The sequence below is a fragment of the Myxine glutinosa genome, chromosome 12 (genome assembly GCF_964187855.1).
Source record: "Myxine glutinosa chromosome 12, kmMyxGlut1.1, whole genome shotgun sequence".
Lineage (NCBI taxonomy): Eukaryota > Metazoa > Chordata > Myxini > Myxiniformes > Myxinidae > Myxine > Myxine glutinosa.
In genome coordinates, this window is record NC_136272.1 from 76,988,785 (window position 1) to 77,006,953 (window position 18,169).

Sequence of the window (18,169 nt, forward strand, 5' to 3'; positions counted from 1 at the left end):
CAAACCAGTGGCAATCATGTGTGTGGGAAAATTACATGCTCAGTCAGGGTCACCCAGATAGCTCAGATGGCAGAGCACTGGTATGGTTCACTAGAGGGTTTGATTCCTTGTCTGACCATGTGTTACGGGTCCCTCACCGATCTCCTGGTCTCGGTAAACCTCCGAACCCCGAGAGGAGTCCCGGCAAAAAAAATATGTTATTCTGTGTTGGAAATCAATAGTGAAACCACACCAATGATTATAAATTAACAAATATTGTATTAAAAATCAAACACAAGAATAACGGTACAACAAATGGCAATTAAGAGTGCACTCTATATACCTTATTGCTTAGGATGGTACCATCAACTGAAGTCAGATAACTCACTGCGCTCCCAGCGAGTGAACAAGGACACTCCTCAATGTCTCTATAACCTTTTTCAAGGCGAAGGTGATTCGCTCCAGCGGTCTCTAGAACGATATCCAGTCGAAGCCCGAATCTCGCTCTCCAGTCGAGATCCGAATCGCGTACAGATGGCAATGGCCGTCGCCACGCCGAAACTGTAGGTGCACAATTTCCACACTTGTGCTAGCAATGCAAAACCACTTTATACACTTGTGAGAGTATTGCAAAGCCAATTTCCCCACTTGTGTTCGTGTTGCAAAACCACTTTCTACACTTGTGCTAGTGATGCAAAACCACTTTCCACACTTGTGCTATTGATGCAAAACCACTTTCCACACTTGTGCTTTTAATGCAAAACGACTTTTCGCACTTGTGTTAGTGTTGAAAACCACTTTTCGCACTTGTGGTCGTGTTGCAAAATGGCCGTCGCCATTTCCACACTTACAGGAAAGTGGTTTTGCAACACCAACACAAGTGTGGAAAGTGGTTTTCAATGCCAACACAAGTGCGGAAAGTGGTTCTGCAACACTAACACAAGTGAGACAAGTGGTTTTGCAACACCAACACAAGTGCGAAAAGTGGTTCTGCAACACGAAAACAACTGTGAGAAGTGGTTTACAACACCAACACAAGTGCGAAAAGTGGTTTTGCAACACGACCACAAGTGCGAAAAGTGGTTTTCAACACTAACACAAGTGCGAAAAGTCGTTTTGCATGACAAGCACAAGTGTGTAAAGTGGTTTTGCAAGACGAACAAAAGTGGGGAAATTGGCTTTGCAATACTCGCACAAGTGCGAAAAGTGGTTTTGCATTGCTAGCACAAGTGTGGAAAGTGGTTTTTCAACACCAACACAAGTGTGGAAAGTGGTTTTGCAACACCAACACAAGTGTGGAAAGTGGTTTTGCATCACTAGCACAAGTGTGGAAAGTAGTTTTGCATCACCAGCACAAGTGTGTGAAGTGGTTTTGCAACACGAACACAAGTGGGGAAAGTGGCTTTGCAATACTCGCACAAGTGTATAAAGTGGTTTTGCATTGCTAGCACAAGTGTGGAAAGTGGTTTTGCAACACCAACACAAGTGTGGAAAGTGGTTTTCAATGCCAACACAAGTGCGGAAAGTGGTTCTGCAACACTAACACAACTGTGAGAAGTGGTTTACAACACTAACACAAATGCGAATAATGGTTTACAACACCAGCACGAGTGCGGAAAGTGGTTTGCAACACTGACACAAGTGTGGAAAGTGGTTTTCAACACGAGCACAAGTGCGATAACTGATTTTGCATCACTGGCACAAGTGTGGAAAGTGGTTTTGCAACACGAACACAAGTGGGGAAAGTGGCGTTTGCAATACTCGCACAAGTGTGGTTTCCATCACGAAACTGTAGGCGCCCTCCAGCGGAGCACCTTCACAGCTCATTCAGCAAACCGCAACGTAGTTTGAGACGAAGTGGTCGCACACACACATCCACGGCAGATGGTAGGATGTTGGGGTAAAGCTGATGCGGAGCAAAATCTTCGTAGGTGTACGAAGCGCGAGGTTCAAAATGGCCGACGGCTCGTACTTGAGTTGATGCGACTTGGCGAGGATTCGTCGAAATCTCAGTGCCCAAACCTGACTACGCAGATTTCTCAATTCCAGAGATAAACCTTATCGCAGAATGTCCTTTCAAGGAACTCAAAATTCCCTCGCGACTTTCGTTAAACCACGCTCACTACGGAGCCTCGACGTCACGCGTCTTCTCCGACTTTACTCTCCACCTCTCTCCCCCTTCTCCCTCGTCGTCTTCCGGTTCTCGATCCCGTTTCCTGTTTCATTTAAAATATTAACCCTTTCCCGTTTAACAACAATAACCGTTTCCTTTTAACAACAATAACCGTTTTCTTTAAACAACCATAACCATAATAATACATAGAAGCAGAAATGTATCAAGTGGATGAAAACCACAACAACGGAAGTGATGAATCCGTAACACTTCCCCCCCTCAAGAAAGAAAGTTTGAACACCGTGAAAACTTTCTTTGCAGGCAAACTTTTTAAACAAACAAAAGTAAGCTTACAACCAAAATCATCAATTCCTGTGAGCAACAACAATCCATAGTTCCAAAAAATAAAGCAACAACATTTCACACAACTCACAGAGATTTCCAAAGTTAATTCACTCTGGACAAAGCATCAGCAACGACATTGTCCCTGCTCTTTACATGTTCAATTTCCAAGTTGAACCCCTGCAAAGCCAAACTCCATCTCATCAACCTTCCAATTTTACTTTTAGTTTCTTTTGAATGAAGGTTAAGGGGTTGATCAAAAAATCCAAAGTCAAGCAAATCGATAGCACCTTTTCCCGGGAGGCCGAGTTGAGTATTCACTACATGCACGCCTTTATATGAGGAACGTGGAGTTCCCGGTTAGTCCGTGTAGGAAAGTTCACTACATGGACGCCTTTAGGAACGTGGAGTTCATGGTTAATCCGTGTAGGAATCTTGTCTCGGCTGCTCCGCAGCATTCAGTGCTTCAACTCTTTCTAACTTTCCTAATAATCACGGTTGGACCACTTGTCACTGTAGTCACGTGAATAACGGTCTCCTTCTCGGCCACTACCCTGATAATCTTCCCTTCGGGAGCTGCCGTAACTCTGGGAGCCTCTATAGTAATATCGATTGTGGCCACCACCAAAACCACGACTACTACCCCGGGCTCCATAGTCAGCCCTGAAACTACCGCCACGTTTTCCTCTTCTGTAGCCCCTTCGACGCATACGGCCTGCCTTCTCTACGGCTATGGTCCGTGGTCCGACCACCCAAATCCTTGCCATTCCAATCCTTCTCTGCCTCTTTGGCGTCCTTTGTGTTTTCAAATGTGACAAAGCCAAACCCTCTTGACTTTTGCGTTTCCCTGTCTTTTATCAGCTGCACTTCCAAAAGCGGTCCATATTTGCTGACGACAGAGGTCTGAACCTCTTCCCTTGTTTTGAAGTTCAGTCCACCTACAAATAGCTTGCCAATATTGCCTCCATCCCTGACTGGGGTGGTGTTATTTTCCATACTGGACTTTTTAACAACCATCGGGTTACCAGAAACTTGACCACCGGCCAAATCCTTGCCGATAACAAAAGATACTCCCTCTGCAGGAAGAGTGGCTTGTAAACCTACGGTGACCGGTCCTGACACCAAATCCGACTCTAAATGGATGACATGAAGTGGAGCTCTAACACAGCCACCAATCCCCTGTAAACGTACACTACCACCAGTTGCCTTCTTCTCTGACAATGGCAAAATGCCTTCAAGCATTAAAGATTGATGTGCTCCTGTGTCGCTCAATACCTTAACAGATCTCTGGTTAGTCGAGTCTCCATCCAGTGACACAAACCCCTCTGAAATAAATGGTTGGTAACCCTTTTGAGGGCGATTTTTCACATTGGCCATTGCATTCGGAGTTGTACTAGTCTGACTCCGCCCCTGTTTTTCCTTTTCCAGAACATAACATTGGGACATCAAGTGTCCAGGTTTATGGCAAAAAGTGCAAGTAGGCCTGGAGGAGAACCTCGTGGCCTGCCTCGAGCCCCCTGGAAGATAGGTCTGTCTTGGAACTGTAGTCTTCTGATTTCTAGAAGTCGTAGTATCAGAGTGGTCCTCAGTTATCTCGAGGCCGCCCCCATGAATTTTCGTTCTCCGCCCCTGATGTACCATAGCTCCCCTGGCTAAGTCTAGGCGAAAAGTTAGGTTTCTGGAACCCCATCCTGTGTGTTAAGGCATAGTCATCTGCCATGGTTGCTGCCTCATACAGCTTTGGTACTTTCCTTTCCTACAGATGTACTTGAATGTCCTCATGGACACACTGTTGGAATTCCTCCACCAGGATCAATTGTCGCAATAGTTCGAAGTCTTTCCCGACCCCTTTTGAATCACACCACCGATCAAACATGGTTTCTTTCATTCTGGCAAACTCCACATGGGTCTCACTCTCCCTCTTCCTGGCATTCCGGAATTTTTGCCGGTAAGCTTCAGGGACCAATTCATAGGATTTGAGAATGGTTTTCTTCACGATCTCATAATCTGCACATTGGCCAATCGGTAAAGCCGAATAGATATCTTGAGCTTTACCCACCAGAACACTTTGCACTAACATGGTCCAGGACTCCTCCGGCCATTTTAGCATTCGAGCCACTTTCTCAAAGTGTAAAAAAACTTGGCTACCTCCTTTTCATTGAATAGTGGAACCAACCTCACATGTCTGCCAACATCCCAGGTGTTTTGACTAGTTGTCGAACCAGTCGGCATGGGTGGTACCTCTCCTCATTCTCTCATTAAATCCAGCTCCATGACTTTAATTTCCTGCTGAAGCGCCATTTCATGGTCCCTTAACTCCCTTTCGGCTTTTTTCTCCTCTGCTTCGAATTCCCTTTCCTGTGCTGCTCTTCTTTCCTCGAGTTCTCTTGCAGCTCTCCTTTCCTCTGCTTTTTCCTTTTCTAACCTTTCCCGGAGTTCTCTTTCAACTCTCCTTTCCTCTGCTTTTTTCTCTTCTAACCTTTCCTGGAGTTCCCGTTCCTGTGCTGCTCTTCTTTCCTCGAGTTCTCTTGCAGCTCTCCTTTCCTCTGCTTTTTCATTTTCTAACCTTTCCTGGAGTTCTCTTTCAACTCTCCTTTCCTCTGCTTTTTTCTCTTCTAACCTTTCCTGGAGTTCTCTTGCAGCTCTCCTTTCCTCTGCTTTTATCCTTTCCTGGCTCTGCAATTGCATCTCCATTTTCTGGAGCTCCACATTTTCTTGTTCTTCTGAAAACCAATCCAAGGCTACCTCTCTCCATGTTCCTAGTTCCACCATAGATTCTATCACCACCGTCTGCATCTCTGTTTTCTTCATTTTAGCTCGGACCTCCAAGCTAAAATGTTTGGCCAACATCAAGAGTTCCGATTTTAGTAATGCTCGGAACTGTGCCTCACTAGGGGTCGCTGCAAACTTGTCTGCATCAAACTCCATGGTGACTATCTGTTAGCACCTGTTAACCTTCACACAAGAAATTTTTTAAAAACCCCAAAAATTTTGTTTTTGTTTTTTGAAAAATTTGGGAATGTGGAAAAATATTCAAAAATTGGAAAATTTGGGAATGCTAGGGAATTCTTTCCCGGACGAAATTTAAGGAATTTAATCCACCATCCGAGATATAAGGAATTTAATCAGCGAAGCCGAGCCCCCAATTTTTCCACAGTACAAACCCCCAATTCCAATCTGGATCAATCCCAAATGGATGTTTTTAGGGAATTTTATCCCGGACAAAGACCCAATTTCGAGCCCACTAGTCAATTGGACGAGCCCCCAATTTCTGTTACGGGTCCCTCACCGATCTCCTGGTCTCGGTAAACCTCCGAACCCCGAGAGGAGCCCCGGAAAAAAAATATGTTATTCTGTGTTAGAAATGAATAGTGAAACCACACCAATGATTATAAATGAACAAATATTGTATTAACAAGCGTTACGCCTCGGTCCCTCGTCGGTGAAGTGATGCGAGTTGACAAAGTGGAAGACGCAAGGCGGCCATATTGGATTTTGACGTGGCGACCCAATTTTCAATAGCGTTCTCCCTTATGCGTAGATACACCCACACACCAGATTAGAAGTTGGTATTTCGCTTATTTTTCAAGATATTCCGCTCACAAGGTTCAGACAAATATGGCGGCGGCCATCTTGGATTTTAACGTGGCGACCCAATTTTCAATAGCATTCTTCCTTATGCGTGGATACACCCACACACCAGATCAGACTTTAGTAGTTCGTTTATTTTCCAAGATATTTCGCTCACAAGTATCAGACATATATATGGTGGCGGCCATCTTGGATTTTGACGTGGCGACCCAATTTTAAAGAGCGTTCTTCCTTATGCCTAGATACACCAACACACCAGATTAGAAGTTGGTACTTCGCTTATTTTTCAAGATATTCTGCTCACAAGGTTCAGACATACATGACGGTGGCCATCTTGGATTTTAACGTGGCGACCCAATTTTCAATAGCATTCTTCCTTATTCGTGGATACACCCACACACCAGATCAGACGTTAGTAGTTCGTTTATTTTTCAAGATATTTCGCTCACAATGTTCAGACATATATATGGTGGTGGCCATCTTGGATTTTGACGAGGCAACCCAATTTTCAAGAGCTTTCTTCCTTATGCCGAGATACACCCACACACTAGATTAGAAGTTGGTACTTCGCTTATTTTTTTAAGATATTCAGCTCACAAGGTTCAGACATACATGGCGGCGGCCATCTTGGATTTTGACGTGGGTTGCACCCACACACCAATTTCGAATGCCGTCCTTCGCTTACGCACGCACGCACACACGCATGCACGTACGCACGCACGCCCGCACGCACGGACGGATGGACGGACACACGGACGGAGGGGAAAACCATAGTCCCCCTTTCGCTCCGCGGTGCGACGGGGGACAAAAATCACACACAAGAATAACGGTACAACAAATGGCAATTAAGAGTGTACTCTATATACCTTATTGCTTCGGATGGTACCATCAACTAAAGTCAGATAACTCACTGCGCTCCCAGCGAGTGAACAAGGACACTCCTCAATGTCTCTATAACCTTTTTCAAGGCGAAGGTGATTCACTCCAGCGGTCGCTAGAACGATATCCAGTCGAAGCGCGGATCTCGCTCTCCAGTCGAGATCTGAATCGCGTACAGATGGCAATGGCCGTCGCCCCGCTGAAACTGTACAAAAGCGCCCTCCAGAGGAGCACCTCACAACTCATTCAGCAAACCGCAACGTAGTTTGAGACGAAGCGGTCGCACACACACATCCCCGACAGACGGTAGGATGTTGGGGGTAAAGCTGACGCGGAGCAAAACCTTCGTAGGTGTATGAAGCGCGAGGTTCAAAATGGCCGACGGCTCATACTTGAGTCGATGCGACTAGGTGAGGATTCGTCGAAATCTCAGCGCCCATACCTGACTACGCAGATTTCTCAATTCCAGAGATAAACCTTATCGCAGGATGTCCTTTCAAGGAACTCAAAATTCCCTCGCGACTTTCATTAAACCACGCTCGCTACGGAGCCTCGACGTCACGCGTCTTCTCCGACTTTGCTCGCCACCTCTCTCCCCCTTCTCCCTCGTTGTCTTCCGGTTCTCGATCCCGTTTCGTGTTTCATTTAAAATATTAACCCTTTCCCTTTTAACAACAATAACCGTTTCCTTTTAACAACAATAACCGTTTCCTTTAAACAACCATAACCATAATAATACATAGAACCAGAAATGTATCAAGTGGATGAAAACCACAACAACGGAAGTGCCGAATCCGTAACACATGTAATTTTCCCACATACATCAATTGATTTTTTTGTTTATTATTTTTTTGTATACAAGATCGAGGCTTGCGTAAGAGCTAACATTAATGGCAAAAAAGAAGCAAAAGAAAAAAACGGACACATTAGACGAAATAAAGGGAGTGGGAGACAAGCACATAAGTACAACATTTGAGAGCAGGGACATTGGGAGATCTATGGGAGGTAGAGGGCTTGGGGGGAGTAGGCATGGGAAGGGGGGTGGGGGTGTATGAGGTAAAAAAAAAAAACACATGGATACTGCTCGGACTTCCAGGAAAGAAGTTGGCATTTCACAAAAGTGGATCTGCGGTGAATTAACGGGGGTAGAAAAGATCAAGGTTTTGGATGGAGGAAGATAAGAGATGGTGGTGAACAGCTGCATTAAAGACCTGGAAGGGTGAGTGGGATTGAAGAGAGTGAGGGATTTTGTTCCAGAGGCGGGAGAAAAGAGGAATGAAAGAGTGAAGGTAAGCAGAGAGCCTTGATTTTGGCAGTTTCACCAGGAGAGGGTTGCAGACAGATCTTGTGCAACCTGGAGGAGTACTTGGGGGACAAAGCACAGACAGGGCTGGGTGGGGGGGGGGGCTAGGCCAGAGAGGAGTCAGTATAAGACAGAAAGACCACCAACCTGCCTGCGGTGAGTAAGTGAAAAGCCCTCACAATCGGCTTCATCGCGGGAGATTCCAATGATTCTGAAAGCTTTGGTTTCAACAGCGTGAAGCCGAGCAAGGTGTGAGGCAGGAGCACCATCTCAGAGGGGGGAGCAGTATTCCATTGAGCTGCGGATGAAGGCCTTGTATGTGGTGAGGAGCTCAGGTGTGCCAAGGAAGGACTTCGCACGACAGAGAATGCCCAGTCGACGACTGGCTTTGGAGGCCAGCTTGGAAATGTGTTTTTCCCAGGAAAGATCATGGCAGATTGTGAGACCCAAGAGATTGAGTGACAGAGCTTCTTGGAGAGGATTGTTGAGAAAGTTGATGGGAGGGTTGTCCAGATGGTCTTTTCGAAAAGACATAGTGAGAGCATGAGATTTGTCAGGATTGAAAGACATGTTCCACTTGTTTGACCAGTTTGTGATTTTGACCAGGTCTGCAGAGAGTGAGGAGGCTGCGGACTGCTGATCTGAGGGATGAGGTATGGAGCAGCAGAGAGTGGAGTCATCAGCAAAGAGATGGAGAGGATTTTCCAGAGAGTTGGAGAGATCATTGATGAAGACCAGAAAAAGCACAGGGCCCAGAACACTGCTTTGGGGGAGCTCCAGCCTGAACAGGAAGGGGAGATGAGAGCAATCCATTCAGGGCCACACGTTGACTACGACCAGAGAGGAAGTCCACAAGCCATGTGTGGAGATTTCCATAGATACCATAGGAGGAGAATTTGGTGAGCAGAGCGGGGTTGCCAGACCACATCGAAGGCACGTGATATATCAAGGGAGACAGCTCTAATTTCCTGTTTGACATTGAGGACCTCCATCCATTGTTGAGACAGCAGAAGCAGCATGTCCAGAGTAGAGTGACCTGGTCTGAATCCAAATTGATGATCAGAGATCAAGCCATTGGAGAAAAGGAAGGATTTGATATCTGAAGCAATGATGGATTCCATGACTTTGCTGATGATTGGGAACAGGCTGAATGGTCTGTAGTTGCAAGGATCTGTTTTTGCATCTTTTTTGTGTAAGGCGGTAATGTTTGCTGATTTCCAAGCTGAAGGCAGATGACCTTGAGCAAAAGAGGGTGAAGAGAACAGAGGGAGGGTGTGAAAGAGCAGCAGAGCAGGATTTTAGGACCAGTGGGCTGATGCCGTCAGGTCCAGTTGCAGAATCAGAGTCGAGGATTGACAGAAACTTCTCCACCTTGTCAGGAGAGAAGGACACAGAGTCCAGGAGCAGCTGGGTACGGTGGGTACAGAAAGGGATGGGTTTGGAACACAAGATTTTGAGGCAAACACAGAGTTGAGGCATTCAGCTTTTTCACGTGTGGAGTCAGCTGTGTAGCCGTTTGAGGTAAGGAAGGGAATGGAGGGGGAACAAACACCAGAAACAGATTTGACAAGATGCCACCAGGATTTGGAAGAGGTTTGAGAGTTCAATCTTGAGTGTGGAGAGATATTGTTTCCAGGCTCTCCTGAGGGTGGACACACACTTGTTCCGGGCTTTGTGAAAGGAAATGAGATTGCCTTCCGTTGGATTTGCCTTCCAGGAAGCGAAGGCAAGTTGTTTCAGGGCAACTGCCTCCCCACAAGATTCAGTGTACCATGGACGGGAGGAAGGGTATAACAACTGAAGATGGGATGGGATAAATCTATGCATGAGAGAGAGAGAGCAGTTTACTTTGTAAGAATTCCCAGCATGAGTTGATGTCAGAGGCAGTAGAGATGGGAGACCAGTCCAGATGATTGATGGCTGCTTGAAGACCGTGTCAGTTGGCCTGAGTGAAATGCCAGACTCGTCGACGTTAAGGAGGCTCTCTGAGAATGGCCAGAGAGATGTCTACTTTAACAAGCATATGATCAGATGAACCGATTGGAGCAGAAGAAGAGCAGCAGACATTTATTAGCAGTATTTATTATCAGAGCAGCAGTATTTATTGTATTATTTCATTATTATGATTATTTGATATATATATATTTATATGAATTATTATTATTATTATTTGATTTATTATTATTATTTTATTATTGTTATTATTTGATTATTATTGTTATATTCTTTATTATTATTATTTATTTATTTATTTATTTATTATATTATTTCATTATTATTATTATTTGATTTTTTTTATTTGATTTTGATTTTTGATTTGATTATTACACGGTGTTATCACACTCCTGAACCGATAAGAAAATTGTACCTAACCATTGTTTTAATATTCTCTTGTCTGTATTGAGCAGCGTTCAGAGACTAGTCGAGGCACCGCGAGATGTGCCTTGTTAGTTAGAACTACACACAGCAGCTTGCAACCCGGGGACAATCCTACTACACGTGAACCCAGTCTGCTCACCGCAAGCTACATGCTGGTTCTCTATTATCAATACTGTGAGTTTGATAACCACAATTATCATAACATTCATTAACATGTAATAATGTCTTTTTATGTATATTTATATTTGTTTCTTCCTTTGCCAGTTGAAGTTTCTGTGTTTTCAATATCCTCACATTCTTGCTGTCCTTTGGTTATAGGTAAGCCATTCTTTTCACAGTTTTCCATTTGTCCCGCTTGAAGAAACCATTAAGTAAGAAATTGTGCTCTCCAGGAGACCAGAACTGGTGTTCTTGTGAATTTGTGAAAAGCCTATAAGGTGGTGGTCCACCACAGTGCCCTATAGACATCTATCTGAATAAATAGCATTCAAATCCACCAGTTCAGATAATTCCATTTTGTATAAAATATAAAAAAGAAGAGTCCAAGGTTAGATGTTAATTTTGTAATTTGTACCAATATGGCTTTACCATTCACTAATAAAAACAATAATTCGTGAAAATGTGCAGGGTTTGAGGTGTTCAGGAAAAATATGACAATAATGAGATGCAGTAAGCATGGATACAGCTGCAGTGTTTGTGTTTACAAAATCGGCCACTGCTCACCTTCAGTTTTGCCATTTTCCATCCCAGTGCTCACGTAAAAGCAGATATTGACTCCGGAGCCGACAAGGCCGCTCGCTCAATGATGGCCTTAGATGTAGTCCTTTCACGTCGGATTATTGCTGCATTGTCAGCAGGACAGACACATTGAGCAGACGTGTTGCAGCCAAGGTTGTTAATGTATCTGCTTTACCACAGGACACACTTCATGGGCTGAGAAGCCAGGCTAGATAGTTTAAACTGTGCCGCAGTACATTAAAGATACACAATTGTGACTGCAGAAGTTGAGAAAGATCGTTGAGCAAATACTCAGCGAGCACATTAAATGTTTCAGAGCAAGTTATGGATGTGCAGGACTCTCAAATCCCATTCATGCACACGGATTCGTGGAATATCATGGTGAGATTGTGTCTACACTGCAGACATTATTTGTTAATACATTCCTTCAGTTATATTGGTTTTTGCATCACAAGATTGGAACTGCTTCATCAATCATTCATGGTGCAAATGTCTGAGTTTAATGCGAGTTGTGCAGAGCAGTGCATGTTTAAAATACACCTTGCATTTTTGATGAGGTGTTGTTTTACCATTATGACATTTAATGCAGGTAATACTGACTCAAACAGAAACTTGATGAAATGTGTGTATAATTATGATGTGACGTAAGATTATAATCTACCCAGCTCTGGATAATGATTCTGTTTTTCTTTCTTTTTTTGGTCTTTTTTTTTGGTGCATTGTTATTCTGCCCAACATATCCATACAAGTATTCGTGAAATTAACCCATTAAGAATTATGTTTGTCTGATCTGTTGCTCAAGCATGCACTCATTACTCCAATAATTTACGAAAATATTTGCATCTCTTTAAGTCATAACAAAAATGTAAATGAAGTTTTGGATTATTGGTTTCAAAGCTCTATAGTTTCTTAAATATCCGCGAATAAATGTCTGCCAGTGCAACCTCAGTCTGCTCACTGCGGGTCACGTGATCCAAGACAATGGAGCCAACACTGGAACTGGTTGCTAGGCAACTGTAGTAGGTGCCACTTCTGCCTCTTATTTTACAACTTTTGTCATATTCATATTAAAAACAAGAACTGCACTCAGAGCGCATACCTCCGCCAAGCTGAACAGTTTATATTTTGTATCCCACTGATAGGCGGGATCTGGATCTGCACCTGAACAAAAATTTATTCGGCTTGTTTTTGTGATCTAACCAACTCATCCACCTAGTTTTTTCATAACCAATCTCCACCTTTTTGAGATAAGATGCTATATATCATTTTTGGCCCCATCTCTCAATGGTAAATAATTACTTATATAATTTTAAAATTATCGTATCTGGATCCGGATTCGGATCTTCACCAAAATTGTATTTTTTTTTTTTTTTTTTTGTATACATGATTGAGGCTCGTGTAAGAGCTAACATTGATCACAAAAAGACAAACTGACACATACAACATAAAACATGATAAAGGGAGCGGGAGACAAGATGGAGAGCAGGGACATTGGGAGATCTGTGGGAGGGAGAGGGCTTGGAGGAAGCATGGGAAGCGGGGGGAGGGAGCACACATTCTTGTCACATCATTTCTTTCTCATCACACACCCAACCTGTCCACCAAGGTTTGTCCGAATGAGTCCTCAACTTTTTGAGATATTGTGCTATATATCGCTTTTAGCCTGGTGTTGGCTTAGCGGTTAGGGTGCCGGTTTGGGATCCTGTGTTTGAATCCCGGTTGATCGCTGAATTAACGCCGGGGGGGGGGGGGGGGGGGGTTTGACGGTTGACTCAGCCTGTCATCCTTCCGAGGTCGGTAAATTGAGTACCAGCTTGCTGGGATGAATGATCCCGGTGTATACCCCGATTTAGAATAGGTATATATCGTTTTCGGCGCTATATCTCAATGGTGAAGAATCACTTAAGAATTATTGTATCAATTTGTTCAATTTCTTGTTGGCACACACCCACCCTGCCCACCAAATTTCCTATGAATCCGCCCATAACTTACTGAGATATCCTATTCATGGACAGACAAACAAACAGACAAACACAGACAGGGATGAAAACGTAACCTCCGTCCACCATAAGTACTATAGGTGGAGGTAATTATTATAGCTGTAAACTATTCAATAAAGATCTCATTCTCATCACTAATTATTGATTTACTTTGAGTTATTTAGGTGTTTGCAGAATTCACACTTATGCCTACAGAATGCACCCTCCCGCCCATTTTGTGACATTCATTCATGTGGATATGCCATATCTACGCAGCCGTGTACACTCCATTTAGAGAAAGTGTGGGGCCCGCACACATGCACACACCATTTTGACATGGTTATGTGGGGTTCGCACACATGGAAGTGACATTTTGATGCATTCACTTGGGGAGGGGAGAATGAATATGGGAACAAAATTACAATGAGGAATGATTAAGAATGTTAATTACAGGGGGAAAAGAGATAGACATGCTCTAGGATGAGGGCTATGGTGACAAGGAGCTTCCTATACACCCAATCATATATCTTCCCGTACACCTCTACCCCCAAGCCCTCTCCCTCCCACCAATCTCCCGATGTCCCTGTTCTCTACTGTTGTACTTGTGTGCTTCCCTCTCTCTCCCCATCTTGTCTTCCGCTCCATTTATTATATGTTTTATGTGTCCGTTTATGTTTTTTGGGGATTAATGTTAGCTCTTACACGAGCCTCGATGTTGTAGACGGAAAAAAAAAAAAAATCATGGTCATTTGTAACTGGGGTTGCAAAACACTTGCACTAACATTCATTAAGAGATAACTAATTAATAGTGAACCCGTAAGTCATTTTCATAACAATATTAACTTTTAATGCTGCACTTTGGATTACAGCACTACTTGGGAGGACCATGTAATGTACCATATGAATATTCCAGATGCCTCCATTTCCACTTTCCCTTCTGTTTTTTGCCTGTCAAAACAATTTATGGAAAAGTTTTATACTACTTTATGAACTAATGCAGTGATGAAAGAGGATCCATTTTCACTTTTTCTTGCTGCTTTCATCATGCAGTAATTCACTTGCTGGAGAAATATTTTGACCTCAAACCTGTACCTCTCTTCATCAAGCTTTGCTGTTGCTATTTTGCACATACCTGGATCTGTGAACTGTTTCTAGCACAAGCTATAAATCAGAATCTTTTGAAAGCAAATCTATATCAGTGACATATTGGAATATTTCAGAGTAAAATAAATATCTGCAAGTTCAGGATTGAGCAATCGGGAACAAGAGGGTTTGTAGATAAATTAACAGCTATTCATTAGTGACAGATTTGACCCACAGAAAGTGGCGGATCCAAGAGGACAATCATCATTAGCATATGGATATTGGACCAGGATTCAATTGTGAATTTCCCTGGTGTTGGGCTAGCGGTTAGGGTGCCGGCTTAGGATCCTAGGATCCTGGGTTCGAATCCCGGTCAATCGCTGAATTAACGCCAGGGGTGTTGACTCAGCCTGTCATCCTTCCAAGGTCGGCTAATTGAGTACCAGTTCACTGGTAATTCCCTGCTTGTCGTTAAAGGCGGCAAAAAGGGTTGGCGTCAGGAAGGGCATCCGGCCGTAAAACATTGCTTCAAAAAGGGGACCGAAAAACAACAACAACCACGGTTCCCGAAAAAGGCCAACCCCCGCTTGCGGGGAAAAATGGCCTCTAAAGGTGTTGTTTTTTTTTTTAAATTCAATTGTGAATTTGGCCCACAGATTTTATCATTACTGATGCCCTTGTACATAATGCAGAAATTTAGACTTTGAAATCCAGGGTGCCAGCAAAATCACATTTTATCTTTGTGAAAGACATCATACGATCTTTAACATCCACCAGCATTTACTATTGGCAGACAGGTGCCCAGCTTACAGTTTGCGCAAGTCATGGCACACTCGATGCAACATAGCAGCAGTCCAACGGTTTCTAGGCAAGTTAAGAATCAAATGCCAACAAGATGGCTCAACAGCAAGTACACTATCTCTCCACCATTTTGTCAGACAATGAAGCAGCGAATACAACAAACTCTGATGCAAAGACTTGAGAGTTCATAGAACATCTTACCCAATGCAGTCTTGAGAAAAAGGACATGGGAAGTGTCTTTTAAACTCTTGCTTTGCGTTTCCAAGCACGTTCTACAGTGCCTTCAGAAAGTATTCACACCCCTTGACCTTTTTCACATCTTGTTGTGTTACAGCCTGAATTTAAAATGGTTTAAATTGAGATTTTTTTGTCACTGATCTACACATAATACCCCATAATGTCAAAGTGGAATTTTAAACATTTTTGCAAAATTAAAAATGAAATGCAGAAATATATAATTTACATATGTACTCAACCCTCTGAGTCAATATTTAGTAGACACACCTTTGGCAGTCATTACGGCGTTGAGTCTTTTGGGGTATGTCTATCAGCTTTGCACATCTGGATTTGGGGAGTTTCTCACATTCTTCCTTGCAGATTTGCTCAAGCTCTGTCAAGTTGGATGGGGAGCATCGGTGAAGCAATCTGCAAGTCTTTCCACAGATTCTCAATGGGATTAAAATCAGGGCTTAGGCTGGGCCACTCAAGAACTTGCATGTTCTTGGTCTGAAGCCATTCCAGTATTGCTTTGGCTGTATGCTTGGGGTCATTGTCCTGTTGGAACGTAAATCTTCGCCGCAGTCTAAGGTCTTTTGCACTCTGAAGCAGATTCTCCTCAAGGATTTGCCTGTATTTGCTCCAATCATTGTTCCCTCTATCCTTACAAGTCTTCCAGTCTCTGCTACTGAAAAGCATCTCCATAGCATGATGCTACTACCACCATGTTTCATGGTAGGTATGGTGTTACATGGGTGATGAACTGTGCTCGGTTTCGTCAGACGTTGCTCTTTGAATTCAGGCCAAAGAGTTCAATTTTTGATTAATCAGACCACAGAATCTTTTACCTCATGCTCTCAGAGTCAGGTGTGCTGTCATGTGCCTCTTTTTCAGGAGTGGCTTCTTTATGGCCACTCTCCCATAAAACCGAGATGTGTGAGATTGTTTTCCTCTGGCAGGTTTTCCCATCTCAACCAAGGAACTCTATAGTTCTGTCAGAGTGCTCATTGGGTTCTTGTCACCTCCCTGACCAAGGTCCTTCTTGCCCGGTTGCTCAGTTTGGTCAGACGGCCAGTTCTAGGAAGAGTCTGGGTAGTTCCATATCCTTTCCATTTATTAATTATGGAGCTCACTGTGCTCTTGTGAACTTTCAACACTCTATGAGTTGTGTTATACCCTTCCCTAGATCTATGCCTCCTCACCATTCTGTCTCAGAGTTCTACGGACAGTTCCTGGACTTCATGGTCGAGTTTCTGCTCTGATATGCACTTTCAACTGTGGGACCTTATATAGAAAGGTGTATTTTTTTCTAAATAAAATCCAATCAATTGTATTGGCCACAGATGGACTCCAATCAAGTTGTAGAGAGATCTCAAGGATGATCAAAGGAAACTAGATGCACCTGAGCTCAATTTGGAGTGTCGTAGCAAAGGGGTTGAATACTTATTGACTCAAGACATTTCAGTTTTCATTTTTTATTATTTTGTAAAAATTTCTTAAAAGAAAAATTCCACTTTGACATTATACGTACATCAGTGATATTAAAATCTCACTTTAATTCATTTTTAATTTAGGCTGTAACAACAAAATGTGAAAAAGTCAGGGGATGTGAATACTTTCTGAAGGCACTGTAGATTTCCTACGAGCCACCATTTTGTCTGAATCTTTATATTCCCCAACGTTAACAGTGCGAGCGGCACATTTGATTGGTCGAGATGGTGTAATGTTTTGTCCAAGTACTACAAAACTGGAGGATTTTGGAAGTGACAAGTAGGCAAGTTGTGTTCTGCAGTGTTCAAGTATGTAATTCATTTGAAATTAAATTAAAGTTTTAAAAGCTGTAGAATTGTTTTTTTTCTCGAAGTTTACCGCCATTGATGCACCGTCTTTTACACCACCTTATTGAATATGTTAAATTAGTTATTTATGCCTGTTGTATGTGTCCTTCATGATGTCTCTAAAAAGAGTAAGTTTCCCTTTTGGAATGATTTTCAATCCTGGTCCACTCCCAAGCAGCAGACTAATAAAATTACCTTACTCCTCTCTGCGTATGCACGATCGGGACAAGATTCCATACAATTTGCCAAATTCAGAGCCAAAGTACTGCTAAACTGCAGGTTTGTTTTCCGATTCATGTTCTGGATCTCCTCATCACTGACGAAGAGGATATGATAGAGTCCATTGTACACAAACCTCCATTGGGGCACAGTGATCATTGTTGTCTATAGTATTCAGACTTAACTTGGAGAAGCAACTGGAACCCACTGTGAAGGCTGGATGCGTTAATTATCATAAAGGGAATTACGATGCAATGAATAGAGAATTATCTGACATCAACTGAAAGGAGAAAGTGCAAAATATGGAAGCACCTATGCATGGGAAACATTCAGTGCTGATGTGACAAGTAAAAATGAATAAGTACTGGTACATACCAACGTTTAAGAGCAATAGAAGGAGTCACAAGAGCATACACATGACGAGAGAAGCTCTTTCTCTCCGGACGAGGAAGCAACGATGATGGAGAAAATACACAGTTTCTGAAAGTGACTATGACTATGATAAATCAATGAAAGTGAAAGATGAACTTCGAAATACCACACATAACTTGAAGGAAGAATATGAGGACTCACTGGTGCATAGCCTTAACTCGGACTCTTCGGGGTTTTGTTGAGATGCCAACAGTAAGATAAAAACTAGGATCAGTGTTGGAGTCCTTCAGCTAGGGGATGGAGGTTTAGCTCAAGCCAACAAGGATAAAGCAGTGGC